This window comes from Argopecten irradians, chromosome 1 (genome assembly GCF_041381155.1).
Source record: "Argopecten irradians isolate NY chromosome 1, Ai_NY, whole genome shotgun sequence".
Taxonomy (NCBI): Eukaryota; Metazoa; Mollusca; class Bivalvia; order Pectinida; family Pectinidae; genus Argopecten; species Argopecten irradians.
In genome coordinates this window covers 15,260,145-15,273,822 of record NC_091134.1, presented here as the reverse complement: position 1 = coordinate 15,273,822, position 13,678 = coordinate 15,260,145, and the positions used below count along the sequence as shown (strand labels likewise).

The window sequence follows — 13,678 nt, the reverse complement described above, 5'->3', positions numbered from 1 at the left end:
TGTACTATCATCCTGGATGATTTAGCAGACCAATTTTTTAAATCATAATACATAATGTATTTCTATTTGTGTAAAGAACATGTTCTGATCTTCAGGTTGGTGAGAGTGAATATGTAAACAATCTTGAGATATCCTAACCTTGGTATGAATTAAGCATGATACCGACACGTGACTGTAGTCATGAAGTCACCATCTTTGAATGTGATATCTCGCAATCTTTACCAATGTGTGACAGGTAATTGTTACATCTGTGTGTAAGATAACTAGATAGAAGGTTTAAGAAAAGCACTGACCAATATTTTATAGTGTAAGCCTACCGCAATGGCCTCCTTAGAATTGCTATTAAACATATATAAAATTGTCCTGGGAGTCAAAGATATAAGATCTCAAATTTAGTCATATCTTAGAATCATGGAATGGGAGCAGCAGGTACAATTCTGATTCTCAACCTAGAGAGGTGTATAAAAAAATAATACAATTAGAAAGAAGGGTGACATGTTACTAAGTTTTATGACATAATATAGATAGACCACAACTAGCTTAGCAGGATTTTCAAAACCTTCAACATGTTTCCAAGACAATTATTCAACTCTTTGACTAGTGTTTATAGTCAGTTTGAACCTTTTAACAAACAGGGGTCTAGTTTAGGCCCTGACAGGGTCAGTATCAGAGGAAACTCATACAGGTGTAGAAGAATAGAGAAGTTCCTGACAGGTGCCGCAGACAGGAATCAAAACATCAGATCTTCCGCATGAAATCCAAGCATGCTCGGTTAGCTGAGTGAGAGATCCACCAACCTTCTCCTTTTACATAGGATTGAGAACAGAGATAGGAGATCTATGTTGTGCTAGGCTCTAAGCCTGACCCGCTAGCTTACATACCCCCATTAAAGGTACCCTCACTAGGTCACACTCGTTTAAATGGTGGTTCAGGTGAAAAACGACCAGGTAACAAACCAACGTTAAAACATTCACAGGTAAATAACAGGTAAACCCTAGTACTGCACCCACAACTGTTATATTTACTACAAACAAGTCAAGTATAGCAGGCCTAATGTAGTTAGACAGAATGGAACCAGGCGAGTCATGGGAAAGGCAATTCCATGTAAAACATATAGATACATAATGTAACATCCAAAACTTACTATACGAATACAGCTATGATGCTTTCTCTAAACAGGTAAAAACTTGTGAAAGCATGTATATATATGAGGTTGTTTAATACATATCGCATCATAATTCATCTAAATGTTTATGACATTTAACAAAATTACAAGAAAACTGCAACATGAAGAATCTTAATCAAAATGCTAGGCAGCATACGGAAACTTCCACATGGTGAATTTGATAGAAGTGTTATTTACATACCTGAGTTCGAGGCGAGGGATGAATCACCGTGTGTACCAGACTGTCAGAGTAATGATTAGAAAACACTAGCTCTCTGTATATACGTGTAAATCCAAACGACAGAAATACCACATCTTCCATCAGTACTCGTAGTATTTATCATTATAACCTTGCTAGGTTGTCGTCAATCTGTAACTACCTGTCACAATAACAGACAGAATACAGGTAGATTAGCGTCGTCGACAATAGACGCACACACCTGTACGCTAGTATCAGTAGGGACCAGTATGTGTGTATTGCTGTTCGACACAGGCAAGGGAATGTCAGGCATGGCAAATTATCATTCTTTACACCCTATTGGGTTCAGGCAGGGTGCCGATTACCAAGTTTTCCTCCCTGTGAGGCACCACCGGGATAATTATATCAATCACGTTGGAATTAACACCCCTCCCTAGAGGCTCCAAAAGGGAAATTATACATGAAAGAATTTTAAAAATTCTTTTCATGGGATTTGAAGAGGTGCTTAAAATCAAAATTTTTAAACTCCTTCCTTGGTGCCCCGATTTAGCATTAAGCTATTTATGAACAAAAAAAGAATTTAATCTTTTTCTTTCTTTTCCTACTTACACCTGAACCTGCTCTTCTCAACATTCCTTTCAAATAATAGGTTAAAGGTTTTTCATATGCAAATGTTTTAGGGGGGAGGGGGTGTCAAAAACACTTATTAATCCATTATTTAATGTAAGTTTAATAGTTTCCACATCACTAGTTTAATTAAAGTTCATATATTTTTTTTTATTCGATATCAAGATTTTTCATTTCTGAATAATTATGAAAAAAAAGTTAATTACCTGGAGTTAATTACCTATGTAGGCAGAGTATATTCCACAGGTGATTAATTATATCCATGCTGAAAGCTTATCACTCATCACTTAACTACATCCTGTTTCCAGGTAACACTACCATGAATAAACCCTGAAACAAAACAAAAACAAATAGTCAAAACATATCAGATCTTGTTAATGGTTTGATAGTAAATTCTTTAGTACATCATATGACAAAATCCTGACCTTTGATTGGCTAATACACCTGGATACCTTTTGCCACAATAGTGTCAGCTTCCACGGTACTAATAAAGATGCCAGTACGCTGAACATGTTACGAGATGGTGTCAACTTTGAAATGAACAAAGATACCAAAATGGTGGAGTCTCCAAAATATTGGAAAAGGAAATAATTTTTGCTTTTCTGTAGAAGATATTGAGCTAGTTCTAAACCCAATGCTTGCAAAAATTTTAAAGAAACTGAAAATGCGTCAATTAAGAAATATTACTAATACATTAACATGGTGTGATAATGAAGATGAAATTGCATGTTGACATCTCTTGAAATAAAAAATGTTAACTTTATCCAAAATGTCCAATTATGACCTTGCTAAGAGGGCACTAATTACCTCATAGTCTTTTAATGGAATGGAGCTCTGGTTTGGCTCAGGCACTATTCCATCTATGGACATACCGGTATACAAAAAATATACCATGAGGCCATAGTGTCCTATCAGCAAGTCTCCATTATTGATAAACAAAATCCTCTTATAAAACAAAAGTAATGGAGAGACTTGATTTTTTGAGAGAGATATTATGGACACTAGCTGTTTTAGAAACGTTTCACAACATTTTGTGTGAGTTTTCTGTGGAAAGAGAAGATTATTATGCATGTACCTTATGGAACTTTAATTCTCTCTACATCACTTTATAGTACATACACATTAATTAGTATCTAAACCTGTCCAAATAAAAAGGTTTTTTTTAGTTGATTACTCTCAAGTATTTATGATTGCCACACACAGGAATTTAAAAAATTCTATCTTTTTTTTTTAGTTCAAGATTTAATCAAATCAAATTGCTGACAAGGTGGTGACAAACACTACAGATCATTACAAAAAACTGCACCTACATATTTTACCTATATATATAAATACTTTGAAGTTTTCTTTTACATATAAAACTGGGATAAAAGGCAGCAACAGCTTTAAGGTAAATTATGTCATCAATCATTGGGCTAAAAAAATCAGTGCAAGTCATTAACTGTAAACCATATATGGTACAACTTTAGTGCACCTCACCTGGATAACTGTAGATATGTAGAACACAGGAAAAAGAAAAAAAACTTAGGCTCAGTGGTCTACAGTAAAACAAGGACTGGTGGTCAAGTTCAGTCAAAATGGACATACAATGTAATTAATGTTTATGGTTATGTGTTTTATGGAAAAAGAAACTTTCCAGATTTTCTTCATGTTTTTTTTTTTTTTTTTTTAAAATGTTTTACTTCATGTTTTTTTTTTTTTTTAATGTTTTACATCAATCCTGAATCCACTTAAATAATGTACTGTATACCATACAACATCTAGTACATGTATATCTGTATTATATGTAGAATTTTAAGATGCTAAATATGTACAGTTGTAAGACACAAATACTCTTGCCTGGGGTAGGTTTTCCATTTTAAAACTAATTTTAGAACATATATTGACAAAAACCATTATTACCAAGGGCAATAACTCTAAAACTATTCCATTGCCAAACTGATATCAGCTACCGCTATAATTATTATTGTAATAAAGTTTTATACTTATTTTATTTTTCCAGGTTTGTGCATATTTCAGGTAATGACTACCTTTATTTCAGCTGCAAAATCAGTTCTGATGAATCACATAGGAGTCAGAACAAAATCCCAATAAATATTTTAGATTGAAGTAAACAGTCTAATATCGCTAGTGTTCATTTTGTGGTGTTGGCATGAACCTAAAATTCTGAGAAACCCTTAAATTAATCATGCACCAGCCCTTATTAGCGCAGGCCCTAAATCCAATTTTACTGACTCAGGGATACCTTAATGATTGACCCATTCCAGAAGTTGAATACCAGGGTGAGATTACAGCCCTTCGGTATCAATATGGCTGCCTGGAATGTGATAATTAAATCATAGCCTTCACACGTGCCCTCTGATCAGCTATTGATAGAGCATCTCCAAATAACTGACTGGCGCTGAAATTCTGACAAACACACACATTGCAGATCTAGAGCAGACCTTTTCTTTTCCATCTCCCTTGCTGCCAAATGTTAAATGAAGTTAGCAATAAGAGCCCAACTGTCTCCATTGAGTCAGTCCAAACTTACCAAATAAACAAACAATGTTTTTCCTAATGATTTTTAGCTATAAGTAATCAAAGGCCCATCAATCTGCATGTCCATGAGAAGTTTAAGCAATTGAAGATTAGAAAAAAAAAATAAAAATTGGAGGGCTAGACTGTTTGACAATAAAAGTATGTCTGGGCTATATATCTTAAAGAAATTTAACCCTCTTGGTTCCAGGACTAGAGCCAAAAGGTAAACTATGGACTCTCAATGTACAGCAATGAACATTACACTGAAAACAAACTAATTTTTATGTAAGATTAAATTTATTAAACAGCTAGAATCCGCAAAAACAAATATATTGTAGCTGGGAATTGTTCTTAGTACAAGTACAGAAGAACCATCACAATCTAATTATAAATTGCGAAAATTAAATCAAAATCAAATTTGGTTAGGCATGAAAGTGCAAAAAGAAGTCTCTGCAGAAAATTTTGGTTTACAGTTTATTACAATAAGTAAGTTTAAATTTTGTGAACTGTCTATGACGTCAACAATTTCTGTTGCGCGCCTATGCATGACGTCACAATTGATTGATTGTTATTCTGAGGACGACTCGCTTAGAGTCGAAACATGTCAACAACTATCTGATTAAAAAATCAGCTTACTGGAAGGAACTACAGTGTTGGACTCGCTCTTTTATACATTTAAATTTAAATTTGTTTATTTATCTTACATAACCTAATAAAAATGCACAGAAACCTCTAACTATGCTGTAATTTATGTGTTATAACCAGACACCAAACCACAACAACTGATGTGATATGGTTCAGGAGTCTGTTTGAATGGTAGTGAAGATCAAGGGTTGGCAATAAACAGAGAGATTAGTACAGTAAGCTCACTAATAAACACATACAACAGATCTGACACTGATAGAGCATCTCTCTGACACAGATCTTGAGGTCAAAGGGCAGCTATAACAAACATCTGACACTGATAAAGCTTCTATCTGACAAAGATCTCTAGGTCAAAGGTCACCCATAAGGAACACAATAATACAGTACGTACAGGGGAAGCAACAAGTTGTAAAACTTCAAACGAAACTGGATAATAGATAAAGACATGCTAGGACAATGCTATATATAAAAAACATGAAGCAGTATGTATAAACAAATTGTTTCATGAGAGGGGGGGGGGTATTATATTCGTATCATCAAATGAAGGAAGAAATATGCAACATTAACGCCTTATTATACATACATCAAAATACAGCAAGGAAATCAACAAACTAAACAATGATATCCACAAAGATTACAGCTTCTGAAAAGTTATTAAGAGATTGCTGTTGGTCACGATTCCCTTTGCCCTGAAAATAGTTTAACTAGCGCTGTTTTCGTTTATTCAGAACAACTGGTTCAACTATATCATTTGAAGTACTAAATCCTGGCGGACCTGCAATTTATGTTACAGGCCTGTGAGGACTTTGTCAAGGCTTGACTGAAAACAATATAAAATCACCAGGTACGTTTTTAATTCATAAACGAACAACTAGGTCCAATCAGTCAAACCGCATAAAAATGGCCCAGATCTAGAATAATATTGGTACAATACTGATCATGACAAGTCAGCCTTATGTGAGTGAGCTTAGATGACATTAACCTTTATATTTAGTCCAAATTCTGCACCTACCCAGTAATATTCAGTGTCCCCAATTTTGACCTCATTAAGGGCCACTGTATAGCTAATACCCTTTTGGAATTCTCAGCTAGGAAAAATCCAAACCCTTATTGCACAACTGTATAAGTCATTCGTTATTACCATGAGCAATTTCAAAATAATAAGCCAACTGGTTCTAGAGAAAACTTAATAGTGGAAGGCCAGGCAAACTTCTGAGATGCATCAGTTCAAACGCAATTATCATTTAAGAGCACCTTAGAGTCACATATTAAGTTTTTGGACATCTTGGTAAAAGGAAAACGTTATATTTACATACTCAACCCTTTGATGTTGAATAAAGGAATTTTGTTCTATTCTATAACATGTTACAGGTTAACTATATAGGTAACTATAATTTCCTTATTATTGAGTAGTTGTTCAAATACAGAAATGAAAATAGAAATGCATGCAATTAAGACATAAATGCCGCTTGATATGAAATCTGAACAAGATGCAACTGACAAAACAGGGTAGGACTGTGACCACTACCAATTCTTCCTTTCATTGACGGGACATACAAATTTTACGTTGCCCTGATGAACTAGTTGGCCTCAGGACTTCTGTTCCCTATGATTGATATATTGTTTAAATCCTTTTGAATACAATAAGGTTTTATTGACCTATGCACTTTAATCATTATGAAGTCTCGGTAAAATTCTGGTTTCCTCTGACGACATAAAGAAAGATTTAAAAGGAAAATGGCATAGGTAATATTTGTGAATGTAGGAAAATTGTATGGACCACATCCCTAGAAAGATACACCCATTAGTGGTAACCGTGGGTAAATAGTTCCTCACATACCTGTATACTAACGATGGTTATAAATCACCTGTACTTCCAGGTAGTAAATATACATCGGAGACTTGACATCCGTGAGTACAGCGATAACAGTCGTCAACGAACCACAGGTACCCTCACTAAATTTGTATTAAAATTTATCTCCTCACTAAATTGCTATAAAAATGACCACTGGTCACAGCATGAAATATTGACCCAAAAGTGATGAAATAGCCGAGCCTAGCTGGACGCATATTTAAATCCGTTTACAGAAGATACACATTTTATCTGTTATTTACTGTAGCGAAATTCCCGAAGCTGTCAAAAGTAAATAAATACAGATTGGAACATAGCTAGGTCGGGGTGTAACTTTGTGTACTTTTATAGAGCGGTGATTTTGTATATTAACTGGGTAATCTTTGGGTATACACAATAACCTTATTATATCAGGTACTTTACTTAACATTGATAAACCGATCCACCCACACCACGCCAAGCACTGGTATGTACAGGGTGGATCGGGTCCGGAAATCCATGGAAAGTTTCCCAATTGGATCAGTAGAGAACAAGAGGCCCAAATGGCATGTATCTTTCACATGGATATTGCAGTGATAATGGTTTTTACCAATTTGCTTACCACTTTCTAACTGGATGCAACTCCATCAGGCGAGAATGTCAATTGGCAGATTTGCAAATCTGATATATTTATATATATATATATGAATAACTAAATTGAACAACCAGATCTAGAACATAAGTTATCTAATTATGCCATAACTGGGCAAAAAATTTGACCTCTTGCATTTTCCTCAGTAGTTCCATTGGAAACTCATTTGAAACCACTGAGCCGAATTCTAGAAAATCATACTCAAATTATTCCATCAAAATCATCCACAGTCTACCACTAGTTTTGTAATATGGTATCAAACTTTGGTCAGAGTTTTGCCTAATTAAAAATAGATTATCAATTGAGATCAATCAGATCATCTATCACTTCGTGTGTTAAAAATTGACCTATTTCCTTGTAAATCTACCCTTGAGGAGCTATTTCCTCATAAATATAATCATGTTCTGTATTAAATAATAATTAAATATGTATCATATCTTATGATGATATTTTGACAGGAAAATTAGAAATGAAACTTTTTTTAAAACAACATCTTCTTTTATTTCTATCTGATGCAGAAAACAAAGAACAAGTCAAACCTTCAATTACATCAAAGCTTAAAAACAAGTTCAAGATGGCTCCCACATTTTAAACTCGGACCAGCTCCACTACCATATTCTACCACCAACTAGAACACTGACACGTCAGAAAGGGCCCCACTTGACATTAAGCCCTCATCTGACAATAAGCAAGCTTATCCAACCATTAGTCTTTCCCCCGAAAACAAGCCTTCAGCCGACAATAAGCCCTCACCTGACAATAAACTCTCACCCAAAAAATAAGCCCTCACCTGACAATAAACTCTCACCCAACAAACTAAGCCCTCATCTGACAATAAGCCCTCACCTGACATTAAAGCTACACCCAATGATAAGCCCTTACCTGACAATAAACCCAAAGTACATTAAGAACTCACCAACAAAAAGCCCCCATCAACAATAAGCCCTTGTCCGACAACAAGCCCTCACTTATCAATAAGCCCCTCCTTTTTATGAAGTCTATTGGAACAGCATGTATAGGGTCATGCTATAATTGAGCTTAAAACTGGTATAAATGTTCGGAAGGGCAGATAAAAATCATATTAAATCCCTGTGTTAGTATCCATTAGAGTGTATGATTTGAAAGTCATTCAATATAACATTACAGAAAATACCTATCATTCTTTCAATTTCAATAATGCCCATTCATTTTTTTTTATCTGTTTGTTTTCTAGCATGATTAATATGTTATCATTATAAAATATCAAATGTTTGTATGGTAAATATTTCAATAATTCTAAATAATGGTGAATTAATAGGCTTGTACTATTCAGCTAAGTCATATCAACAACCACAGCTTCGCATGACAAAATTACATCGGTTACTAATGGGGCTATGTACTGCCCCGGGCCTGTCATGCTTAACACCGGGGAAATAATTTATACATGAAATATAATATTAGGTGACATGCTCGAATAAAAATATGAAATATTGACATGCAACAAGGATCATTTTAAATTCTATTCCATGTTCAGTCCTACTTGTATTCTGCATAACATGATAGGATATGGAAATCTTTAAATATCAAATCTGATGCTGAATTTTGATAGCTTCAATTAATCAGCAAATAATATATGGATTAAGTTTCATAAAAAATTTAGTTATAATGATTTGATACCAATAAACGAAAACCAGAGCACCAGCGACATACACAGCCTGTTACATTTACGGTAAATAATATTATGTTTTTCACAATAAAATGTGTTTATAATTCATTGATACCTTCATCTTAGACTTAACTAGTATAGCCCTATAACAAAATCATCTTTCAAAACCATTGAAACTTGATGTAGGAAACTTGACATTAAATCCCTACACCCTCAGAGATTTGTGTGTATAATTACCTCCCCTTCCCCAGATCCTTACAACCTTGGATATTTGTGTGTATAATTATCCCCCTTACATAGATCCCTACAACCTTGGAGACTTGTTGGTATAACTATCTCCCCTTACACAGATTCATATGACCTTATCCCTACAACCATAGAGACTTGTTGTTGTAATTATCTCCCCTTACACAGATCCCTACAACCTTAGAGACTTGTTGGTATAATTATCTCCCCTTACACAGATCCCTACAACCTTGGAGACTTGTTGGTATAATTACCTCCCCTTACACAGATCCATATAACCTTGGAGACTTGTTGGTATAATTACCTCCCCTTACACAGATCCATATAACCTTGGAGACTTGTTGTTATAATTACCTCCCCTTACACAGATCCCTATAACCTTGGAGACTTGTTGGTATAATTACCTCTCCTTACACAGATCCATATAACCTTACAGACTTGTTGGTATAATTACCTCTCCTTACACAGATTCCTATAACCTTGGAGACTTGTTGGTATAATTACCTCCCCTTACACAGATCCATATAACCTTACAGACTTGTTGGTATAATTACCTCTCCTTACACAGATCCATATAACCTTGAAGACATGTTGGTATAATTACCTCTCCTTACACAGATTCCTATAACCTTACAGACTTGTTGGTATAATTACCTCCCCTTACACAGATCCATATAACCTTGGAGACTTGTTGTTATAATTACCTCCCCTTACACAGATCCCTACAACCTTGGAGACTTGTTTGTATAATTATCTCCCCATATATGGATACATTTAAACTTAAAGACTTGTTGGTAAAATTACCTCCCATTACACAGATCCATATAACCTTGGAGACTTGTTGGTATAATTATCTCCCCTTACACGGATCCATATAACCTAAGCGCTTTGTTAGTTTAATTATCTCCCCTTAAACAGATTCCAATACCTCCCTTATACAGAAATCTACAACTCAACCCCCAGGGCCCCCTGTATTACCTATATGTTTCTCACAATCCTAGAGACTTGCACCAGTAGGTATAATTTCCAAACCTTTTAAATGTTTGTATAATATTAGAGACTTTCGGTGAAGGACCTTCCTTTTCATAAACCCCGAACAACCTTAAAAACTTTAACAGTATAATTACCTTCCCCTGATAACAATCTCATCAGTCTGAGAAATTTTTTGGTAAAACTTGTCTCCTCTGATAATCTCCCATTTATACAGTATATCCCTGTACCAATAATTTATGTAATTATTTCCCTTATCCTAATTACCTACAATCTAGTGCCTCATCAGCGTTACACAAGCTATCATTATACAAATTAATTACTCAAAACTTTTATTTATTTAAAACGAACACTAGGTGTGGTAATGAAATTAAATTCAGAATTGATGTACACGCAACAAAGAGCTATAACATTCCAGAAAACTTTCACAAAGTATGATTTGAGAATTTCAGTTAATTCTTCAAATCAAAATGATAAAATCATCACCTAGAACTGTCATGTTTTGTTAGTTTGACTGTTGAAAAAATTCTCTTGTTTTCAAAGCTAACCAGCAAAAATAAACATTACAGCACTCCTCAGGGTGCAGACTTAGGTACAAGCCCATGAACTTGATGAAGCGCTAAAATAGTTCCTGTGTGTCTGTGGCAGCATGTGTTTCTGATTGGAGCTGTTTAGTAACACAACAAGCCTGCTCTTCTATAAACAATTACCCAGTATATTTTTGGCTTCAATTACACATCACTGGGCAGGTCGGATGATATTATTAATCAAAACTATATTTTTTGGCTGTGGTCCTGCATCAAGTCGAATTAAACCCACCTGTTCCCTGATTCCTACAGATCTGAATGGTATTGGGTGTCTACATTCTAGCTTTCATCCACCAACATGGTGAATTTTACTATTAGTATCCCTGTACTCCTGGTATACACATGTTCTTTCATCCTTTTTCAACTTAATTGATATGTTAAGACATCACAAATGACATTGTCGAGAAGACCATGCATGGTGGCTGATTATGGTTAAGGTGTCCAGGCGCTGTTCTTTTAACTTGAGAAGAACAGATTTTCATTTTTAAAACAAATATATATTTTGACTGTTACTTGAATCATTATACTTTCATAGCACTTTGTTATCAAAACATTAAGATTCTGTAGTTAGACATTAGGAAGGCGTTAAAATTCTGGGATATAGATTTGTGGTTTGATGAAGTTTAAAATCCTATTAATTAACAGTCATTTTAAGACGTGCCAGGTTTATGTGGTGTGGTTGTAGATAGTCAGAGTACCTGGAGAAAAACCAACCACCTACAGTCATACCTGGCAACTACCTCACATGAGATTTAATTTGCTTCTCAGAGTTGGAGGGCTTAGTTGTGGTAATATGTCGGGACATTTTAACCAATTCTCCCCCACGGTCAACCTTATAATACTAGAAATTTCAAGTCTAATAATATTTTATAGTTCCCATCAGTAATAGCATTGCTACTAAATGGTGCAGGAAACGAATATAGTGCAAACAAACATTAATTTTCTGTTCTTGCAGTTTTTTTTATAGTATTAAATTCAGTAGTAATTCAGGGGGTCAAATGTAGGAACTGATGGTTTACATTAGTGTATCAGTATGGTAATTATGTGCAAATTATACTTTTCACTGTTCTGGAAAAACACAGATTTACCATTTAGTTTTATTTCGACACGCTACAACAAAGGAATGTTTCTTTAATATAATGACTAAGACATCCAATCAATAGCATGCAGACTAGTTCATTACGATCAATGAACCATCACGTAAAGTACCTCAAAGATTCCTAGTGCCTTTGTTACAGGAATGACAAAGTCCATTCCAAATCTTGACCAATAAGGATTATTGATCTCTAATACAGATGACCAAGAACTGACCCCTCTTTTTAAGTTCTGGCGGTCGTCAAACATGATGGACCTCACTCTGATGTTAACTTAAATGGCTGCAAGCATTATAAATGTATGTGCCGAAAGAAAACGGGCAGGCAAAGAAACCAATATCGAGTGTAGAATTTCTTGTCTGATAGCATGCGAATCATCCATTAACTGTTCAATGGGCAGTTCAATACAGAAATATTTTTACATTTATTCATTCTTAAAAGAACTTTTAGAAATTTTTATTCTATAATGCATAAATAACATAATAATGTCATTATTGGCAAGTGCAGAACAGTCTGTAGCCACCAGAAATCTTTCATAATCGTCAATTTGTGAAGTCACAATTATAATGATGCAAAACCAACAATTGTAATATTGGCAGTTATGTACAAATGACTGCCAACTGTATTTGGAAACTTCCAAAAGATGTAAATATGCTGATTTTTTTTTTTTTTTGTATAATGACATCGTAGAACATATGAAAAATGAACCTCAAAATCTTATGCATTATAATTGATTATTTTCAAGAATAATTTATTAGAATAAATGTTACAAATAATGTAAATGTCCGGCCTTCCAGCTTTCATTGCAAAGAATCCCTCTCATCTCTATGCTTGGATGAGGGAGAGATTTTCTATAATATTTTAAGAAAAAACATGCTACAGATAGGATACATATACATACCGGTATAGATTGATCTCCGAGCACTTTTAGAAATAATTTCCCATAGCTGCATGTAATTTCTATAATTTCTCAGCTGTCATAACTAGAATTTCTAAGCTAATTTATCTATTGATAAATGACTCCTGCTAGTTTGTAGCTAATATAGTCTGTCTAGAATAAGAGAAACCAAACACATATACCATAGCTCACATTAAATAATCAAATAATATTCTACATATTGCTTGTAAGCATTGACCACAGCTTCAGAAGCTTAACATTGCAGCAATATCCCTCAGCTCCATAGGTTCAGAGAATTAGGAATGTCCATTTTAAAGGATATTTATGATGGACACAGATGTTATTGGAAGAAAAAACTGACCACTGTATATGGTTGATTGACAGGTGGGATTAGGTCCACATGGAGACGACTGGCAGCAGGAAGTAGAATTAATTACTTGACAAATCTTCCAGCAGAGAAAGCAACAAAAGTCCTGATTTATTACATCCTCCCCTAGTATGCTGCTTCTTCATTTTACCAATAAACATATGTGTTCGTTTAGGTACTGAATATTATTGTTTGTTTCACTAATTACAGGA

The 13,678-nt window shown here is 34.6% G+C and overlaps 1 protein-coding gene across 3 annotated transcripts in view; it reads right to left on the bottom strand.

Annotated features, from left to right (window-relative positions):
• LOC138318749 (dentin sialophosphoprotein-like) overlaps positions 1-2,321 on the bottom strand; it is a 44,562-nt gene extending 42,241 nt beyond the window's left edge. For 2 of the 3 annotated variants that reach the window (XR_011207916.1, XR_011207915.1), the window contains exon 1: positions 1,368-1,649. The gene's annotated coding sequence lies outside the window, so the exon portion shown is untranslated. Of the gene's footprint in view, positions 1-1,367; positions 1,650-2,197 lie in introns of those variants that run through there. The other variant, XM_069261416.1, reaches the window with a different exon arrangement.
• Between the last annotated feature and the right edge of the window lie 11,357 nt (positions 2,322-13,678).